We start from the raw sequence: 13163 nt of genomic DNA, 5'->3' as shown, positions 1-13163 counted from the left end.
CATGTCTACCTCAGTTTCCTTTCCTTCTGGAACCCCTATTATTCAAATATTATTTTGTTTTGTATTGTCCCAAAGCTCCCGTAGGCTCTCCTCCTGCTTTTTAATCTTTTTTTCTAGAAGCTGCTCTAATTGGGTATTTTTTTCCATCTTGTCTTCTAGCTCACTGATGCGGTCCTCTGCTTCATCTAGTCTACTCTTGATGCCTTCTATTGAGTTCTTCATGGTAGTGACGTCATTTTTCATTTCTTCGTGGTTCTTCTTCAGTTCCTCTTGGTTCTTCTTCAATTCCTCTTGGTTCTTCTTCAGTTCCTCATGGTTCTTCCTCATTTCTTCTTGGTTATTGTCAAATTTCTCTTCCATTCTTTTTAGCCATCCTATGATCATTATTCTGAATTCTTGCTCTGGTAGGCTGCTTGCCTCTGACTCCTTTACTTCCTTTTCTGGTGATGCCTGCTTTTCTTTCATGTGCGGGCTATTTCTTTGTCTCCCCATGGCCTCTCTTTTCAGAATGTCTGGTTATGTGGTGTTTCTTCTCCTGCGCTGGCTCCACGAGCGAGATGCTGCTGCTGCCGCCGCCACTGGTATGCACCTGGCCCGGCCCAGCCCCACTGCGGCTGCGATCCTCCGCCGCGGCTGCCCGCGCTCGCCTCTCCGTGGCCCCTCTGCCGCCCGCCTGCCTTCCTCCCTCCTCCGCCACCGCTGCCACTGCTGCCTTTTTTTTTTTTTTTTTTTTTTTTTTTTTTTAAGGAAGGAGAAATGCAAACCAACCAGAAAGTGGGCAAATGATTTGGTTAGGTATTATACAGACGGGGGAGCATTATGGCCAATAAACATATGGAAATATTCCTAACTTCAGTAGTGATCAGAGAAATACAAGTTAAAACCAGTGAGTTACCATTTTATACCTACTAGACTGGCCGAAACTTAAGATTTGATCGATTTTTTTATGTTTGGTGAGAAAGTGGAGTTGCTTACTTTATAGAAAACTCTCATGTACATTTTATTTGTTTGCTTTTTTCCATCACCATTTATCCCCTCTTCTGCCTCCACCAACCCCCTACCCTCTCATACACTTAAAAAAAAAATTTTTTTTTTAGTGGAAGGGAGGGGGACAGAGAGAAACATTGATGTGAGAGAGACACATCAATTGGTTGACTCCCACATGCACCCTAACTGGGGCCAGGGATTGAGCCTGCAACTGAGCCTGCTTGACCGAAATCAAAATCTCCACAGGCGGAGGGTACAATTACTGAGCAAAACCAGCTAGGGTGCCTCATACACTCTTGATGGCACTGCAAATTTGATAATGACTTTGGATAACAGTTTAGTATTGCCTTAAAAGTTGAAAATGCTATTTCTTTTCTTTTTTCTTTCTTTTTTTTTTTTTCCACATGTGGGAGCCAATCTCTGATGCAGGAAAGGTTAGAGAGAGATCTTATCATCAAGCCTTTCCCAGCTCCTATATAATATATGTGGCAGAGTCAGGTCCATGAAAATGCTATTTCTAATGATCTAGCAATTCCGCTCTTTGATAGTATTTACTCTTGAGAGACACTGGTGCATATACCAGTAGGCATATGTAGGAGTTTCTTCACTGCACTGTTCATAATATAAAACAAAAACAAAAACAAAACAACAAAAAACAAACACCTGGAAACATCATCAAAGGATAAAATTGTGGTATATTCAAACAGTAGACTACTAAACAGTGGCAAAAAAGGAAAACTACAGCTATGAACTAGGCATGAATATGGATAAGAATCTCACAAATGCTGTTTGGGAGAAAATACTATCATAGAAAAATGCTTAGAGTCTGATTCCATTATAAAAAGGTCAAGCACAGACAATTAAAATAAATCAGAAATATATGCATAGGTAGCCAAAATATATAAAAAGCTAAAAAGCTTATTATTCCTTAAAACTGTATATACTTACTGTATTTTACTCTTTTTTAATATATTTTATTGACTTTTTTACAGAGAGGAAGGGAGAGGGCTAGAGAGTTAGAAACCTTGATCAGCTGCCTCCTGCACACCCCCCACTGGGGATGTGCCCACAACCAAGGTTCATGCCCTTGACCGGAATCGAACCCGGGACCCTTCAGTCCGCAAGCCAATGCTCTATCCACCGAGCCAAACCAGCTAGGGCTGTATTTACTCTTGCATTTATTATATATTTCCACATTAATAAAGTAGAAAGAGATCATTAAAATCTATACTCTGGCACTAGTTGGTTTGGTTAAGTGGATTCGGCCTCCAGACTGAAGGGTCCTGGGTTCAATTCCTGTCAAGGGCATGTGATCAGGTTTCAGATAGATCCCCAGTAGGGATCGTGCAGGAGATAGCTAATCAATGATTCTCTCTCATCATTGATGTTTCTATCTCTCTCTCCCTCTTTCTTCCTCTCTGAAAATCAATAAAAATATATATTTTAAAAACTACCACTACTTTAGGACAAAACTAGTGGGCTTTTTTTTTTGGTGTTTATTTGTTTTTTAAAAATCTGTACTCTGTGAGAGCAGGGATTATCCCCTTGCTCTTGGACTCTGCTTTATTTCATTATGAGACCAGCCTTCCAAACATGGCTTACATAACAGCCAGATATCTGCTCACACAGCATCAAGACTTCCTGTTCACCTCAGCATGAAATACAATTGCTCCAGGTTATAGAGGATTCTAGGCCCTCCCCAGTCTGACCCCAGTTCCCCTTTCTTGTCTCGTGTTCTACCCTCAGCATCTGCTATCGCCACACTAATATCAACACACACTCTGAGTTTTCTCACTTCTTGGTCTTTGTTTCTGCCATTGTACTAAAGTAGTTTCAATTCTGAAAACTTCTTTTTATCTCCATCAAGATACCTATCGGCAATAGCTATTTTGCATTTTAATAAGCATCTATTTTTAATATGTAGTAGAGAGCAAGATTCATACTTAAAGTTACAGACATCAGTTTTAGATGGAAAGGGCAGACAACAACACATTGCCTGTGATTATCTGTGGTTATACTTCTGACAGAAGAATCTTTTGTTTGATCTGAGTGCATCTTGTTTTTGCAATATGATTATAGAATTAGAGACCCTGACCACTCATGAGGATCTTACAACTGTAGTAAGAGTATTAGTGCTTTGTATTTGCATGACACACTGTGGGCAACACAGCCATTCAGTTGATTATCAAATCCTGTTAGAAAATGTCTCCCTCATTTTATAAAATTGCACCATTGGTAGGTAAGTTTAAATTATTGCATCTGTAGTAGAAATAAAACTGGCAACAATAATAATCTCCTGAACATGGAAGACTATGAAGTCCTGAGTTTTTCCTGTTACTTGAATGACTTGACTTATGGAAAAACTTACTAATTAAAGATGGATTTTCTCAACAATCAATCGCTGAACAGCTTGTCAAAATACAAAACAACATGCTCAGCACTGACAAAATGATCAATGGGGAAGGCCTAGAATCCTTTATAACTAGGAGCAATTGTACTTCATGCTGAGGTGAACAGGAAGTCTTGTTGCTGTGTGAGCAGATATCTGGCTGTTATGTAAGCCATGTTTGGAAGGCTGGTCTCATAATGAAATAAAGCAGAGACCAAGAGCCAGGGGATAATCCCTGCTCTCACAGATGATGTGATTATACAGTGCTTCCAAGAAACTTACAAGGTAGAAAGGGGAAGCTACAATATTGTTAAGTCAGGTACTATAATAGCGTTTGCATGGGGACCAAAGACTAGACATCGTGCTCTCAGTTAACACACCAACAAGGGCACCTAGTACTTTTCCTTTGCCATTAAAAGCCTTCAGAGAGCATTCAGTGAATGAGTGAGCACACCCAAGGAGGAGGAAACATTCTGACCTATATCAGGGCATTGTTTTTCATAAATAGTATCTTAGTTCACTGGAGGCTTTAAGTGAGTGTTTATTACAATATTGATTCCTCTTGAGTAAGATGATAACAAATTATTAATGAATTCCATATCACAATTAAAGTAAAAAATTCCACCTTTCTGATCATAGATGAGGAAGAAGTAATTCCTAGAAGAAATGGGCTTAGGAAACAAGTTAAAAAGGTAAAGGAAGGGTCCTTGGAGTTTGGGAGGGAGGAAGCTAATGGTTACTGTGCAAGGGGCTGGGAGGGGGAGAAGGAGAGGGAGGGGAAGAGAAGAGGAAGAGTGAGAGAAAAGGGAAAGGAAGGGAATCGGAGGGAAGGGGAAGGGATGAAAGGAAAGGGAAGAGAAGAAAAAGGAAGAGAAGGAAAAGGAAGGGGAGGGGAGGGAAGGGGAGAGAAGGAGAAGAGAAGGGAGGGGATAGAAAGGAAGAGGAAGAGAGAGAACAGAAGGGAAGGGGAAGTGAGGGGAGGGGAGGAATGGAAAATGCAGGGGCGGGCTCCCAGGAGGAAGTGTGCCCCAACTTTTTTTTTTTTTTTTTCAGTAGTATACTTCCTTTAAACAAAATCATGTGCAGTAGCCCAACACAGAAAACTAATAAGATAGAGCTTTTGTGGAAGGGACTGGGAAATTTTCCATCTTATAAATGGATAGAATGAGTAATGAGGCTTTTGATGAGAAGGATGATTCATAGCTGGAACAATTTGCACTTGACTGTTGAAGGAGTATTTTGTCAAAATAAAGGGCAGTCTTGCAATTCTGTACTAGAATTGTGGGGAATAATTCATATTAACTTCCCCAGAAAGTAAATTATCACTGATGGAAACATGTCCAAGTATGGTTATTATTTTCTTCTTATATTACGCACACCAATTGGTATACATCGCCTCAGGACCTCAAGTTTGAAAGGCTCAAAGAAAATAATTATAGTTTTTAATTATCCCTATCACTGTTCTTGTATTGGTGGAGTAGTCCTCATTGAACCAAAGCTCCCAGATAACAATTTAAAACCCTGGATAACATAATAACTATTTTTACCTGAAGGCACTGGAAAGTGACCAAAAGCTGCTAGAAACTAGAGGAAAGTCGATCCTTAGCAGAAAAAGAACATAGAGCTGACTTCATTTGGCACTGGGCATGCTCCGTGGTGTGTGGTAACCGTTGGTGCTAGCTTTGTGTCTATGGCAGCCTTCGTCCCCACCCATCGGGGTGCCAGGCCCAGGAGAGCCCTGTGTTCTGGAACACGAGTCCCCAAGTTCAGAGCTACCTTTGAGGGGAGCCATGCAAATGATGACTAGACAAGTTTTGTTAGAAATAGAGCAGGAGGAGGAAAAGGACAGGATGGAGATATCGGTGATGTTCCTGTCTGCAAGCGGTCTCTTCTAAGAACTCAGACTCTCCCATCTAGTCTGGGAGAAAAGCTAAGTCATTGAGCTGCAGGTATGTGTATCACATTTTTATATTAAAATGGCTCTGAACATAAGACTGAAATTGTAAAACTTCTAGAAGAAAACATGTGGCAAGCTCCTTGGTAAAGGTCTCAAAGATGATTTTTTTAGTCTGACAACAAAAGTAGAAGCAACAAAAGCAAAACTAAATTAAGGACATACATAAGGACTGCATCCTTAGCATCATACTAAGGAGCTTCTGCACAGCAAGGGAAACCAACAAAATGAAAAGATAACCTACTGAATGGGAGAAAATATTCACAAATCATGGATCTGATAAAGGAATGATCTACAGGATGTATAAAGAACTCATACAACTCAATAGCAAAACCAAAAAAAAAAAAAAAAATACCCAGTGTGATTAAAAATCTGAATGGACACTTGTGCCAAGAAGACATACAGGTGGCCAATAGGGACATGGAAAAATGCTCAGCATCATTAATCACCAGGGGCATGCAGATCAGAACCATAGTGAGCTATCACCTCTCACCTGACAAAATGGCTATTACCAAAAAGACAAGCCTTGGACAGGTAGTTCAGTTGGTTAGAGCATTAAAAATGCTGAAGTTAGGGGTTCCATCCCTTGTCAGAGCACATAAAAGAAGCAACCAATGAGTGCATAAGTAAATGGAACAACAAATCAATGTTTCTCTTTAAAAGTCAATAAATAAAAATTAAAAAGAAATTGCCAGAGAAATTAGAAAAGATTTTAATCAAATGATGTTAAAATATAATACAAAAATTATAGAGACAGCTAAAGCAGTGTTTAGAGAGAAATTTATAACTTTAAATATTTTTATTTGAAGAAAGTTCTAGATAATGACCTAAGAAGCTAACAAAAAGAAAGTAAAAGAGATAGACCAAGATGGCAGCATAAGTAAACACCTGAACTTGCTGCCTCACACAACAACTTCAAAACTACAACTAAAAGGCAAAAGGGATATCAAACAGAACTACAAAAAGACTGGCTGAGTGGAAATTATACAATTAGAAGGAAATAGGAAAGCACACTAAGACTTGGAGGGAGTGCAGAGGTGCAGAAGTGAAGTGTGGAGGTATGGAGACACTCTGTGGGCTGGCAACTGAGTACTCGGTTGTCTTTTTCAATCAGGAGGGAGATACAAGCTCATGACTGCTCTGAATTCCTCTTCTGGGTGAGACTCTTGGGAACCTGACCCATATGGGGAGAAACTAGACTATCTGGCATCGGGCCAGAACACTAAGGTGGCTTTCTTTCCTTTTATCTTTTTTTTTATATTTTATTGATTTTTTTTTTTTTTTTTTTTTTTTTTTTTTTTTTTTTTTTTTTTTTTTTTTACAGAGAGGAAGGGGAGGGATGGAGAGCTAGAAACATCAATGAGAGAGAAACATTGACCAGCTGCCTCCTGCACACCCCCTACTGGGGATGTGCCCACAACCAATGTACATGCCCTTGACCGGAATCGAACCTGGGACCATTCAGTTCGCAGACTGATGCTCTATCCATTGTGCCAAACCGGTTTCGGCGAGGGCGGCTTTCTTTCAGAGGAGCTTGCAGCGATCACTGTTCCTGCACAGTGCCACGGGACACAGAGACATGGGACCTCTTTCAGGCAGGGCTGACAGTCAGCCATTGCTGTTTACTCCGCCCTGGTGAGTCCCTGAGACCCCGCTCCACTCAATTTACAACCCCACCTAAGCTGTGCACAGAGGCTTTTGCATATGAATGGCTTGGCCCTTTGCAATCTGAAACTAACTATGGTAGCTGGGTCAGAAGGCCCCAGAGCCTCCAAAAAAAGAAGACCCAAGGCTGTACAGCAGCTTGCATTGCCTCCCAGCTGGGCCTCATCTGGGCACCTCCAAACCCCACACAAAGAGGAGGAATCTGCAGATCTCTCCGTAGTTCCTTTTGGGTGACCTCAGGCAGTGGCTGACATTGCATCTCCTTGGAGATCCAGGAGCCAGTGTACCCAGTGGTCAGAGTGAGACCATCCGGATTACAACTCTTCAGATCCCTATGGGACACACTCAGGGGGCAGACTCAGGGAGTGCCAAAGCCCCACTGAAGCAAGTCTTGCCCCATAAGGATGTCTCCAGCACAGAAGTTCTCACATCTTAAACACAACTAATCTTCACAGCTAATTGACCTGGAGGTCAATTCCTCCCAGTGATACTAACAACAATCAAAGCTTAACTACAGGCCGAAACCGGTTTGGCTCAGTGGTAGATCGTCGGTCTGCAGACTGGAAAGGTCCCAGATTCGATTCCAGTCAAGGGCATGTACATTGGTTGCGGGTACATCCCCGGTAGGGGGTGTACAAGAGGCAGCTGGTCAATGTTTCTCTCTCATCGACGTTTCTAGCTCTCTATCTATCTCCCTTTCTCTCTGTAAAAAATCAATAAAATATGTTTAAAAAAAAAAAAAAGCTTAACTACAATAAGACTGTGCGACTGTGCACACAGCCCACAAAGGGGTGCACCATGAGTGTCCACCTCAGGTAATTAGGGAGGCTGAGCCACTGGGCCCTATAGGAAACCTAGCACACAAAGCCACTCTATCAACACAGGGAAGCAGCCAAAATGTGGAGACAAAGAAACATCACAAATGAAAGAAATGGAGGAAAGCAAACTACTGGATATTGAGTTCAAAACCATGGTTATAAGATTATTCAAGAATCTTCTAGAAACCTCTGAGAAATTTAGTGAGACCCTCAAGGATATGAAAAAGGACCAACTATAAATTAAACATACACTGACTGAAATAAAGAATAATATACAGAGATCCAACAGTAGACTACAGGATCCCAAGAATCAAGTCAAAGATTTGAAATGCGAGGATGCAAAAAAACGCCCAACTGGACAAGCAAAAAGAAAAAGAATCCAAAAATACGAAGATAGTGTAAGGAGGCTCTGGGACAACTTCAAACATGCCAACATCCAAATTATGGGGTGCCAGAAGAGAGAGAGCAAAATACTGAAAACCTATTTGAAGAAATAATGACAGAAAACTTCCCCTACCTGGTGAAAGTAATAGACTTACACATCATAATTAAACAAAAGAAGCCAAAGAGGACCACTCCAAGACACATCATAATTAAAATGCCAAGCGCAAAAGACAAAGAGAGAATCTTAAAAGCAGCAAGAGAAAAACAGTTACCTACAAGGGAGCACCCATACGACTATCAACTGATTTCTCAACAAAAAATATGCAGGCCAGAAGGAAGTGGCAAGAAATATACAAAATAATGAAGAGCAAGAACCAACAACCAAGATTACTCTACCCAGCAAAGCTATCATTCAGAATTGAAGGTCAGATAAAGAACTTCACAGACAAGAAACAACTAAAGGAGTTCATTACCACCAAACCAGTATTATATGAAATGCTGAAGGGTATTCTCTAAAATAGGGGTGTCGAACTCAATTAGAGAAGGGGCCAAAATCTAAAATCCAGCCTAAATTGCGGGCCGAATGGTTTACTGAACAGTCATAAACTGTCATTGTGATGGAAACGCAGCGGAGTGCAGTGATGACAGCGCGGTGCGGGCCACATTGCAAGGCCTAGCAGGACGGATTTGGCCCGCGGGCCTTGTGTTTGACACATGTGCTCTAAAAAGAGGAAGAAAGCCAAGACCGGTTTAGCTCAGTGGATAGAGTGTCAGCCTGCAGACTCAAGGGTCCTGGATTCGGTTCTAGTCAAGGGCATGTACCTTGGTTGCAGGCACATCCCCAGTAGGGGGTGTGCAGGAGGCAGCTGATAAATGTTTCTCTCACATCAATGTTTCTAACTCTCTCTCTCTCTCTCTTCCTCTCTGTAAAAAATCAATAAAATATATATTTTTTTAAAATAATAATAAAAAATAAATAAAAAAGGAAGAAAAAGGTAAAGATAAAAATTATGAACAATGAAGTGACAACAAATACATATCTTCAACAAGTGAATCTAAAAATTGAGGGGAAAAATATGATGAACACAATAAACTGGTGAATATAATAGAATCAGGGGCATAGAAAGGGAGTGGACTTACAATTCTCAGGGGGAAGGGAGTGTGGGCTGTGAGGAGAGACTGGACAAAAATCGAACACCTATAGATGAGGACAATGGGGGAGGAGTAAGGGCATAGGGTGGGGTGGGAACCGGGTGGAAGAGAGCTATGGGGAGAAAAAAGAGGAACAACTGTAATAATCTGAACAATAAAGATTTATTTTAAAAATAACAAATAAAAGTACATCTTTTGTATTCTCGGCTTGTGTAAATAAATCAATATTTTTAGGCTAATGGAATCCAGTTTTCTCACTATTGGAGAAGGAAGTTACAAATATGGTAAGGGGGAGAGCTAGCATGAACCCTGGAGGTATTGATGTGGGATTAGAGGTATCAATGTGATTTACCATTTTTAAGAAATAGAGATAAACAATTTTCTATATATTTTATGTATATTAATGTATGGTTACATTTTCCTAGCTTTGTCTAGTGAAAGGACCTAGGAACAATGACATACTGCTAGCAGTACATACACCTAGTACCCTGATTTGCTTCCTTTATTTTCCTCTTGAAGTAAGGAAAGAACAAAAAAATTAGAGAAGTGCTTAAAGAATGACTTAGGATGTGTCAAAGGTACAAAGGATCTAACTTGAAGGTTCTCTCACTACCCACATTTAGGACAATTTGAGCGCCAAAATAAATGGTAGAAATGGAATATAATCCATTGAATAAAATAGGATTCCACATTGATATGAATGATTGGTTGTATGAATGAATGAATGAGAATGAAGGAAAAACTTTACAATTGAATATTAACTAAAAAATGTAGAAGAAATGCTGAAGTTAGATACCATAGTGGATGTTAAACTAGTGGGTGAATATAGGACAGAATTTTTTAATGTAGCAAAGTACTTCCCTGTCAATTACTTAATATTTACATAGGGGAAAAATATTAACTTTACAATGAAGAAATCTGGTGGCCACTGCCTTCACCTAGTTATTCAATTTAACTAACATTAGCAATTTCAAAACAGTTTGATATTGTGTCTCCTAAATCAATCCTCTAAAAAGGATATGATATAATTTCTGTTATTCCTGCCAAAAGTGAATGATTTGAATGTAATTATGATGAAACATCAGACAAATCCAAATTAAACAATAATTTACACAATATCTGACCTGTATTCTCAACACTGAGGAGCTGTTACAGATTACAAGAGATCAATGAGTCATCACAACTAAATACAATAGGAAACCCTGGAATGAGCCCTACACAAGAAAAGAGAAACAGGTATGAAGAAAATTTTGGGGGCAATTGAAATTTGAATACGAACTTCAAATTATATAACAGTATAATTTCAATGTTAAACTTTCTGATTTAGACCACTGTGACGGTTATGTAAGAGAATGTCCTTGTTCTTAGGAAATACACACAGAAGTGTTTGGGGTAAAGGGCACAATTGCCCTCTCTATACCTGCTAACAGCTTAATTTTAAATGGTTCAGATAGAAAATACAGCCCAGCTGGGTGTGGCTCAGTGGTTGAGCATCGACTCAGGAATCAAGAGGTCACCAGTTCGATTCCAGATCAGGGCATATGCCCAGGTTGCAGGCTTAATCATCATTGATGTTTCTATCTCTCTCTCCCTCCCCCTTTCTCTATGAAATCAAGAAAAAATATATATTAAAAAAAAGAAAATGCATACATATATAGTGTCCCCCAAAAAATGTATACACACACTTTGCATAATTACAAAGGCAGTGTTTATTAAAATACATTTCATTTTCAAACTTGAGCTACAGCTGTTAAAGTGTGTATACATTTTTTGGGACACCCTGAATATACATGCATGCATACATTCATACAAACAAACAAATAAATATGTGTCAGAGAGAAAGAGAATGATAAAGAAAAATGGAGCAAAATTGTGGAAGCTCTTTTTGGTGCAAAATTGTGGAAGCCCCTTTCACGTCTCACATGATTCAGGGTTCCGATTCAAGGTTTGGGTCCTGGAGAAGGCCGTACACAAATGAAAAAGAGGCTTTGAAAAGATTTAATTTGGGAAATGGGGGCCAGGCGGTAGTCCAACTCTAGTGGGAGAACTACTACTCGCTCTGGCTTTTTTGTCCCTTTTAGATTAAAATTATAGGATACACCCATATCTCTAGGCAGGTAACTCCAATAAAAGCCAATCGGTGAATTTAGGACTAACAGGTGGGGGCTGCTTCAACTACCAATATCTAGTAATTAGCTCTGACCCTTGCAGGCGTCCTCAAACTTTTTAAAGTGGGGGCCAGATCACGGTCCCTCAGAGAGCTGGAGGGCCGGACTATATGAACTACTAATTCCTACTGTAACACCTCGGCTGCGCTCACTGCCCAAAAATCCTGGCGGGCTGGATCAGACTCCTCTGCGGGCCGCATGTGGCCTGCGGGCCGTAGTTTGAAGACCCCTGCTTAGAGCAATTAAGGTTGACCAGCCCTTTGAATTCCCTGTCCACAGCTCTCTATTATTAAAACAATGATTGGCTTCCAACACAAAATATAAATAATTTGTGAGTCTGGTGGATATATGGGAGTTCCTTGGACTACTCTTGCAACTTTTTTGTAAGTTTGTTATTTATATGAAAACTAGAGGCTTGGCCTGCAGGGATCAGTGGACCTCCCCATTGCTGCAGCCCAGCCTTGCCCAGTCTTACCCACCAGCTTGTCGGCCCCCAGCGCGCTCTGCATCAATCGTGCACAGCACAAAGAGGCAGGTGGCCAGGGAGGAGTCCAAGCCTTGGGCTGGGTGCTGCTCCCGCTCATCCCATCTGCTGCCGCTGGGCCTGCAGAGGGAGTATCTGCAGGAGAGGGGGCCTCTGGCTCCCCACTGTCAGCTGAGCAGCTTTCCCACTGTGGGAGTGCACTGACCACCAGGGGGCAGCTTCTGCATTGAGAGTCTGCCCCCTGGTGGTCAGTGAGCATCATAGCTACCAGCCGGTCATCCTATCGTCTGGTCATCCCGTCATCTGGTCTCTTAGGCTTTTAGATGATAGATAGATAGATAGATAGATAGATAGATAGATAGATAGATAGATAGATAGATATAGATAGATATAGATAGTTTAAAATTTTATTTACAGCCCTGACCAGTTTGGCTAAGTGGATAGAATATTGGCCTTCAGACTGAAGGGTCCCGGGTTCAAGTCTGGTCAAGGGCATGTACCTTGGTTGCGGCTTGATCACTTGAGCTATAGCTGTTAAAGTGTGTATACATTTTTTTGAGACACCCTGAATATACATGCAAAAAAAATCAATAAAATATATATATATTTTAAATATATTTTAAAAAAGATTTTACTTTTTTAAATATTTTTTTTATTATTTCAGAGAAGAAGGAAGAGGGAAATATAGAATCATCATGATGATAGAGAATCATTGATTGGCTGCCTCCTGCATTCCCCCTGCTGTGTATGGAGCCTGCAACCTTGACCAGGATCAAACCTGGGACCCTTCATTCTGAAAGCCCAGGCTGTATCCACTGAGCTAAACTGACTAGGGCATGATCTTTATTCTTAAGAACAAACCTTCTATTTTGATAATCCCCAACATTCTCTATTCTTCAAATATGGTTGCTGTTTTGTTTGGGAAATACTGAGAAGTTGGGAAAAGATACTCTACTTTATTTCCACCCTTCATTAAAACAAGCAAGCCTCGTGTCCAGGATCTACTCAGGATTAACTCTGCCTAGCCATAACTTCAACTGTTCACACAGCAATTTTATCTCTGTCGGCCATGCTACTAAGGAATTCATGTAATCCAAAAAAGGACAATGTGTGTCTGGTGTGAAAAATCTGTCTACAAAAATCTGCAAGATTTAATAGGTGG

General features: G+C 40.5%; 1 non-coding gene across 1 annotated transcript; it reads right to left on the bottom strand.

Annotated features, from left to right (window-relative positions):
• Nucleotides 1-1389: 1389 nt before the first annotated feature.
• On the bottom strand, nt 1390-1529 carry LOC118710750. Its single transcript, XR_004985514.1, has one exon. It is a non-coding gene; the product is annotated as a small nucleolar RNA SNORA12 (small nucleolar RNA).
• Between the last annotated feature and the right edge of the window lie 11634 nt (nt 1530-13163).

The sequence above is a fragment of the Pipistrellus kuhlii genome, unplaced genomic scaffold (assembly GCF_014108245.1).
Source record: "Pipistrellus kuhlii isolate mPipKuh1 unplaced genomic scaffold, mPipKuh1.p scaffold_m20_p_1, whole genome shotgun sequence".
Lineage (NCBI taxonomy): Eukaryota > Metazoa > Chordata > Mammalia > Chiroptera > Vespertilionidae > Pipistrellus > Pipistrellus kuhlii.
The sequence above is the reverse complement of the archived record's forward strand: the minus strand, read 5'-3'. Positions and strand labels throughout refer to the sequence as shown.